Source organism: Eschscholzia californica, unplaced genomic scaffold, assembly GCF_041429995.1.
Source record: "Eschscholzia californica isolate CP2 unplaced genomic scaffold, dmEscCali1.0.p SCAF_1, whole genome shotgun sequence".
In the NCBI taxonomy this organism is placed as follows: Eukaryota; Viridiplantae; Streptophyta; class Magnoliopsida; order Ranunculales; family Papaveraceae; genus Eschscholzia; species Eschscholzia californica.
Window position 1 is genome coordinate 83,582,813 of NW_028238198.1, and position 9,097 is coordinate 83,591,909.

Consider the following 9,097-nt stretch of genomic DNA (forward strand, 5'->3'; position numbering starts at 1 on the left):
AAACCACTCATCCAACAAAATCTTTTATATTGGCATTGTTACCATTGTTTAACTGATAAAAACAAAGACCACAATCGACCATAGCCAAAAGGCCGACACACATGTTAGAATAACAGGTTAGATCAAAGGAGTGCGAAGCACTAAACCAGAATGGGAGGCAATACCCAAACTTGTTAAAGACAACATATTTTTCACCGAAGCCTTTGTCAAAATAGGTTGACCATGTAAAGTTAGAGGCAATGCCAAACTTGAGGGTGTTTATGACCCACTTATTTTTCTCTCGCTCCGGCAAAAAGTCGACAGCCGGTGATCTTAATTAAATCTTTTTCTTCTTTTACTTCCTTCTTCCTCTTGTTCTCCACCTCTCAATCTATCTATCCAAATGGATTGCCTTTACCAGCCTAGGCATTGCCTCTAGGCTCTAACCAAAATATTTTATCAAAGATATTGCCTTTAGCATAATTGCCTTTAACGAGTTTGGGAACAGCCTATAAAACTTCCCAGCCATTGTAATTGTGAACTCAAGATACCCCAACTTTAGGGTATTGCCTTATATTTATATTAGATAAAAGGCATTACAATGTACAATAGTAGCCTTTTTTTTTGTTAAGAATGTACAATAGTAACCTTGAGTATAAAGATAAATTACATAAGAATATACATATACTAATACCCCCCCTCAAGCCGAATGTCCAGGTACTAATGAGAGCTTGATGTTAAGTTCTCTAAACCTCGGCCCAGGTAGCCCCTTAGTAAAGATATCGGATATTTGAGAATCTCCTGGAATATATTGAACCTTTAACGTACCACTCTTCACTTGTTCTCGGACAAAATGAAAGTCAATAGCAACATGCTTCGTACGAGAATGTAGAATAGGATTAACTGTTAAGTTGTACTTAGATTATCACAATAGATTATAGGAGTACTGGGCTGCCTATAGCCTAGTTCCGTTAGAAGATTCTTTAACCACACCAATTCCGTTGTTGCTAGGGCCACGGCCCTATATTCTGCCTCAGTGGACGAACGAGCCACAGTGGGCTGGGTCTTAGAGGCCCAAGCTATCAAGTTGGGTCCAAGAAAAATGCTATAGCCAGACGTCGACCTTCTATCGTCTGGGGACCCAGCCCAGTCAGCATCCGAATAACCTATGATAGGTAATGACGTGGCTCGCCGGAAACATATACCGTGAGAAATAGTGCCCTTGAGATAGCGTAAGATTCTTTTCGCCGCCGTTAAGTGAACAGTCGTCGGAGAAGCCATGAATTTCGAAACTTGGTTAACTGCGTAAGCAATATCCGGCCTGGTCAGAGTTAAGTATTGAAGAGCTCCGACAATACTTCGAAAATTTTGAGGATTAGGCAAGATTTCACCATCGGATTTAGATAATTTTGTACCAGAGAGAACAGGGGTATGAACTGGTTTTGAATCAATTAAGCCAAATTTCTTCAACAGATCATTCGTATACTTCTGTTGAGTTAAGACCAATGAATCACTCTTTCTGATTGCTTCCATTCCTAGAAAATAGCTTAACGAACCAAGATCTGTCATCTCAAATGTTTCTTTTAACCGAGAAATTAACTTCGTTAATAACAAATTTGAAGAATCAGTAGCCGATCGATAATAGAACATAGAATGGTCTGAAATCGATTGTGTAAACCCAAAACGAAGAAGACAACTACTAAACCGATAGTGCCAAGCCCTAGGAGCTTGTTTGAGGCCATAAATGGCCTTATGAAGCTTGCAGACATGGTTAGGAAAAGACTTGTTCTCGAAACCCTTTGATTGAGTCATATAGACAGACTCAACAAGATCACCATTCAAAAATGCATTCTTAACATCTAATTGGTTTATAGTCCAATTACCTGTAACAGTAAGAGAGAGAACAGATCTAATAGTCGCCGGACGAACCACCAGACTGTAAGTCTCATCATAATTGATGCCTTGCTCTTGTGTGAAACCCCTTGCAACCAATCGAGTCTTGTACCTTTGGATTAAACCATCAGCCTTCTGTTTTACTTTATATATCCATTTACAATCGACTATATTGATGTTGTTAGGAGGAGGAACCAGAGACCATGTTCTATTTTTATGTAGAGCATTTATCTCGTCCTCCATGGCCTTGATCCAGTGACCATGCTTTGAAGCTTGATGAAAGGTTGATGGTTCATCCATTGACAGTGAATGAGAAGAGATCGAAGCAGTAGAGAGAAGTATTCTTGGTTTTCGAGGGCCATCACGACTCCTTGTGACCATGGGATGGGTGGATGTTGAAGAGATAGATGAACGACGAGTTTCATCATTAGAGACATTTGAGATTGCTCCTGTAGCAGAGGGAATGGTTGAAGACGAAGGAATAATCTGGTCGTTAGGGTTTACAGTGGGAAAAGAGGAGTTTTCTGACACGTGGTCAGAGGTTGGTGAGATGGGAGGGACAAGGGACTGAGAAGGGGACAGATGGACAGAGTTGTCGTTGGTGGTGGGACGAGTAGGGCTAGCAGAAACGCGTGGTGATGTGGGACCACCAGCAGATACGGGACGACCAGCTAGAGGTGGAGGTGTCAGCGTACGGGTCAAAGTAGTGGGTCGACGATGGTCAATAGGAGGAACAGATGGACGACCAGATGAGGGTAAGGATCCAACGTCCAATTTAGAATGACGTTAGAATTAGGGTTTTTCAAATTGAATTTTGGGGAAACAGAAAGGGGAAAGTGTTCTTCATCACGGAGAACATGGCGGGAAATATAAATTCGAGAAGAAGATTCATCGAGACAGCGATAGCCTTTATGATTAGGGCTATAACCAATGAAGATACAGGGTTTTGATTTCGCATCTAATTTTGTGGTTCGATAGGGTGATAGAAGAGGATAACACCGACACCCAAAGGTTCGAAGTTCATTGTAATTGGGTTTAGTTTTGAGAAGCTTTTCAAATGGGGAAAGACCATTAATGGTAGAGCTTGGTAATCGATTAATGGTGTATATAGCTGTTTGAAAAGCATCTGGCCAGAAGGTTTGAGGAAGAGATGATTGATGAAGAAGTGTGATAGAGGTTTCTACTAGATGCCTGATCTTGCGCTCAGCAACCCCATTTTGCTGTGGGGTGTGAGGGCAAGAACGTCTATGATGAATTCCATTAGAGACAAGAAAGTCAGAGAAGGCAGAGCTGACATATTCGCCGCCCCCATCTGTCTGTAGGACTTTAATGGGATGATCAAATTGCTTTTCCACAAATAATTTGAAGTTTTGAAAATGAAGTTGAACCTCAGATTTTGATTTCAAAAAGTAAATCCAAGTGAAACGTGTATAATCATCAATTAGAAGCAAAACATATCGATGACCAGAGGAGAGGTAATTGGGGATGGTCCCCAAAGATCAGAATGTATAAGTTCATTAGGTGCAAAAGAATGATGCTCAACAGAAATAAAAGGAAGACGATGATGTTTGCCTGAAATGCAACTTGAACATTTAATAGATTTTGATTTCATTACAGACTTTTTCAATGATAATACATTGTTCTTAATGACAGAATTAAAAATCAAGTGATGAGGATGAGCTAAACGGAGGTGCCAGACTTCAAAGGTAGCTGATGGAGTGTACGACAGAGATGAAGCAAAAAGAGAAGTTGGAGTTGAAGTGGCTTTGATTGGGGAGACTCGAAAAAGATCATCAGCAATTGTTCCCACGAGGAGAATCTTCCCTGAGGGAATGTCCTGAACATAGAAGCCAAGACGATGGAAGACAACAAAACAATTAAAATCTCGAAGAAGATGAGACACAGAGATGAGGTTCTTTTTGAAGGATGGAACAATGAGGACATTCTTAAGAGTAAAACCAGTAGAGGGAAAAGAAATATTTTGTATACCTGAAACAGGAGTTACATTACCAGTGCCCACCATGACATGTTCAGGTAGAGGAGCTTCTGAGCGAGATGAAGTGGATGCTACGTCAGAAGAGATGTTCATAGTTGCTCCTGAGTCTATATACCAGTTAGGATAAGTAGAAACAGAGTCAATTCCCATGGAGGCAAAAGAACGAGCAGTATCATTAATCTGAGGTAAGCTAAAGCACTGGCGAGTTGTATGACCATTTTTGCCACAGTATTGGCAAACCACCACATGAGGAGGAGGACCAAGAACAGAGGAGGAGTTTCGAGAATACCCTCCCCTGTTGGAGTAACCTCCTCTGTTTGAACCTCGATAACCACCTCTATTTGAGTAACGACCTCTGTTACCACGAGAAGAAGAGAAAGTAGGAGGTCGAGGATTGTAGGTTGGTTGAGTGAAAGAGCTGTGGGTTGAACATTTTGAGTTTTGAGAAGATCAAGTCGAAACTCTTGAGTTAACAGAAGAGAATGAAGCTCAGCTGAAGAAGGGGGGACAAGTCGAGTAGTAATGGATGTTACAAATCCTTCAAAATCTGGTCCTAGACCAGATAGAATAACAAGAACAAGTTCGGAATCAGATACTGGGTGGCCAACAGCAGCTAGAGAGTCAAATATAGACTTAATACGAAGAAGATATTCAGTAATAGAGAGATTGCCCTTCTTAGTGGTTTGAAGTTGTAGTTTCAAATTCATTAACCTAGCGGAGTTAATGGATGAAAAATTTCTTTCAAGGGAATCCCAAACAGCCTTTGAAGAAGTGAGACCAAGAACATGGCTTAGAACAGGTTCTGTGAGGGTGGCATTAAGCCATGAAAGTAACATTTGGTCAATCCTATACCAAAATACAAAATCAGGATTAGGTAGAGGTGAAGAAGAAGATTCAGAGGGAGCAGGAAGGAACTCTGGAGGTGGAGGATAAGTTCCATTGACAAATTTGTATAGATCTTGAGAATGAAGTATTGGAAGGAGTTGGCTCTTCCACAAAAGGTAGTTGGTGTTATCTAGTTTGATAGAAACAAGGTGAGAAATGTTGGTGATGTTAGGAAAAGCAGAGATAGAGGTAGATGAAGAAGAAGAAGCATTGGTGGTGGCAGGGGGTGGTGGTGGAATGACTGTGTGTGAAGGAGTGTCAATGATAGAATCGGCCATTGAAGAGAAAGGAAGAAGAAGTGAAGCACTGAAAACCAAGAAGAAAAGACTAAGGGGAAGATCTTTTTAGAGAAGAGCTCTTGATACCATGTAATTGTGAACTCAAGATACCCCAACTTTAGGGTATTGCCTTATATTTATATTAGAGAAAAGGCATTACAATGTACAATAGTAACCTTGAGTATAAAGATAAATTACATAAGAATATACATATACTAATAGCCATAACATAGATCGTTCTGTCATGGTATGGAGGTTATTCTTTGAAAGTGATTTAGGAACAATCTCCATGCAAATTGCAGTCTTTCTTTACTGCCCAAAGATTTACCACATCATTGTTTTCTTTTCGCGTTGAAAGAAAACATGCTCAGTATTGACATCAACATAATTTTCGTCATGTGTTATTCTCTAGTGAATTCCGTTAGAGCAGGGGCGGGCCCACATAGGGGCCCTTCAGGTCACAAATGTGGGCTTCTTTACTATGTAAAGAGGTACCCATAGTGTCCCTGCCCAAATTAAAAATGACTATTTAGGTAGTAAAAAAATTTAAAATAACTAAAAAAGCTCTAATCGTTCATTATTAGACATTTTCTACCAAAATATTAAGACTAATTAGAGGTTAAGTTTAAAATAATATTAATAATTACTATTGAGGTCATTTTCTATTATTTTAGTTCCCAAATTACCCTTTCATATCAAAATTCAATTTCTCTCTCAAAATATCAAAATTCACTTTCTCTCTAAAAAAAACCAGATACTTTTTAGGGCTCTTCTTCGTCACTGCTTCTTCTCTAAATCTTCATCTTCTTCGAAATCTTCTCTGTTTTTTCATGTGTTGTGATTCATTTATCTCTCGTTCAGTTCGTCATAGTTTCTTCTTCTTCCTAGATTTCTTCCGACATCGTTATCTTTGTATGATCCTGGTTTTGTATACAACGGATTCAGAGATGCCGCGGATTTGAGTTGAGATGGACTAGCCGAAATCACACCCGATGGCCTCCTCAGATTGACCAACAACACCAGACGAGGGTAACACAACAAAACTCTTAGGGGATAAACTTCTTCTATTTCCCTAAATAACACAGCAAAACTCATTCAGATCTCAGTGCTAAGTGAATAAAATTTGTATCGTCGATGACCATTGAATCAGGAGGATCGAGTATAGTTGGTGAGACTCTCTCTCACGCTTTAAGTTCATCATGTATATTGTTTTTTTTTTTCTTTTAATCTTAATCCAATCTGCTAGTTGATTCTATTAATTTTATGGGTTTTATGCATGTATGTTGTATAGATAGAAATGGGTAGGAGTAATTTTATGTTGGATTTCATGGGTTTGGTTTTGTTGTTGTTGATTCTGCTTATGATTGAAATGTTTGTGTTTTCTTGCTAGTAAAGGTCTAAAGCTTTCAGATAGGTTCCATGGGTATTCATGTGTTTCAGCTCCTATGTCTTGAATCTGGTTGATTTCTTAATTGATTTCTAGGTTTTGATGTTTGAATCTTTTTCTTTAATGGTCTTTTTTGTTTAACCCCCATAGAAAATTGGTAATCTAGGTTTAGTTCTTTCCACCTCAATTGGACCTATCTGGTTATACATCAATAATTGTGAAGTGGGATTGTAAAATATTGTTGTTGAAAATGGCCGAGCAATTGGAGTCAAGCTAAGAAGTGGTTAAGTAAGTTCGTGTAAGTGATGAAATAGTCTTTTGGAGTGACTGGGATTAAATTGAATTACTTTTTCTTGTTCTGGTCACAAAATGAACATATTTCTTGCAGTTTATACACGCTAGGAAAGTTGTAGTTAGCAATGCATCGATGTGGGATACTCTGAATCTCCTAACTAAAGAAGTTGTTCCGAAGTCATACCAGGACAGAATTGAAAAGACTGAACAATGTGAATCCTTAATGTATCTTCATTTGGGTTTTGACGCAAAGGTAGGCCTAGTTCAATCTTTAACTAAAATCCACATGAAAACATCATGTCATTTTTTTACTCAAAAAAGTTAAGTCCTTTTCTTTAGTGCATATTCGAAGTATATGAAATGCTGTTTTTTAGTTTACAAACAAGTACCCTCTAAGAATTCCTGTAAGTTGAGGTTGTTTCATATGTATTTGCACTTGTTCTTCCTGGCTTCATGCTGGTAATTAAAGGTTTATCTAACTATCATAGATGGTTTTTAGGGCATTCCTAAAGACTTGGGAAAGGGGAGTCGATGCTGATCAGAATGTGGTTTCGATCTCTGTCCTTAGTGTTCTAAGTTCGGATTTGGCATCTCCTGGGAAACATGTCTTACATGCGTATACACCCGGAACTGAACCATTTGGGTTGTGGGAAGGACTTGACCGTAAAAGTTCCGATTATAAAAGGCTCAAAGTGGAACGATCCGAGGTATATTCATATGCTAATATTTTCTCACTTTTAGTTGAACTAACAGATGAATCTATTAGGGTTTAAATTGGGAATGACGGCAAGCTGGGGTTTGAATCAATTTTATCCCATTTGTTAATTTGCCATTACTGTAAACTTTGTTTGAACCAATAAATTGAACACAATTTATCAACTTAGTTTATCAAGACCTGGTTTTGAATCAATAGCTTGTTAAAGATGTAGACTTCATGTTGCTGTCATTGGTTCAAAGTTCAAGCCAATATCAAGGTTTGAAACAATAGCTTGTTATAGATGTCAGTTTGTTAAAGCAATCCAATATATAAATTTGGTAAAGCTTGTTAAAGCTATCAGTAATGATATAAATTTGTTAAAACTTTACCATTGGTTCAAACACAGTATTTTAATTTACCATTACTTTCAAACATGTTGCTCTATTAACCCAGAATTTGAAGTCATTAAAGGAGACTAGGCAGGTTTGGAGTCTCAAATGAAGAAACTCATAGTGCAAACTGAACAATTGAGGGAAGCTGCTGATGCAGCAACAGTTCTACTATCCGGAGTAGATATGAATGGGAGGGTTGCTAAGAGATCTGGGTTAATGGACAAGCAATTCTTTGATGGTGGATATTCTGGATTACACCATTCAACATTAACGAACGATGACTCCGAAGATGGATTTGACAGTGAAAAAGAAAAAGGTTCTAAAATTCGAATGTTCGGCGACTTATGAAAGAAAAAGGATCACAATAAGCAACTTCAGTATCTCTGTGACTGCATTTTTCATTTGTTTCCTATCTTGATTACTTCTTTTTAAGGTTCCGAAAATATTTTGATGTAGAATATCTAGTTTTTATTGTATTGTTCTGATTCGAAGAATGATACTTTTTATATGTAATTAGTTTATTAATATATTTCTCGTTACTTTGTCGAATCATCAGAACAACTTCGATAGCTTGTTCTTCTTTTGCAGTGAAAATTCGAATAATTTGATGCATCAACCATTTGAGTTGGTCCGAATGGTTCAAACATCCCAATAGTTTATATTCTCGATTTGCAAATCGAGTTTGCAAGATATGCAACTCAAAATTATATTCTGCAAAGCTTGCAAATCACGTTTGCACTCTATATTTTGCAAACACAATTTACATTATGCAACCACACGTTTGCATAACAGGTTGTTGCAAACACGTTTGCAGAAAAAACGTAAAGGAAAAAATTTTGTTTTTTTCTGGGTTTTTTTTTGAAAAAAAATATTGAAAGTGGATCTTGTTAGAAAGCTAATGAAAAATCATTTCTAAATATACAATTTTTACAAAAATCCGACATCTCAAACAAAAGTTATATCGATTTAAAGTTTAAAGAAAAATAAAAAAATTTAGTTACACAAAATGACAAAAAGGGGTATTTTAGTATTTGCACACTTTTTTACCTGAATAATAATTTTCAAATGTTTTGTGTTTTTCTACTCATTTTCAATATTATTTTGACCTTTCTAGAAATTACCCATTTTAGCCAAGCGAGCACATTAACCGAAAAGACATCAGCCCACCACTAACTACAAAAGTTAAAAACTCAAATGACCCACCCACTTTTGACTTTGACCCTCTATATATCTTGTGACACTTTTTTATGACTGATCATTGATTCAGACAAACCAACTGCCCACAGCCCGCAAAGG

General features: G+C 37.7%; 1 long non-coding RNA gene across 1 annotated transcript; it reads left to right on the plus strand.

Annotated features, from left to right (window-relative positions):
* Window positions 1–5,759: 5,759 nt before the first annotated feature.
* On the plus strand, window positions 5,760–8,350 carry LOC147570138 (uncharacterized). The gene is made up of 4 exons (XR_015231394.1): window positions 5,760–6,199; window positions 6,807–6,965; window positions 7,212–7,419; window positions 7,863–8,350. It is a non-coding gene; the product is annotated as an uncharacterized LOC147570138 (long non-coding RNA).
* Window positions 8,351–9,097: the final 747 nt, after the last annotated feature.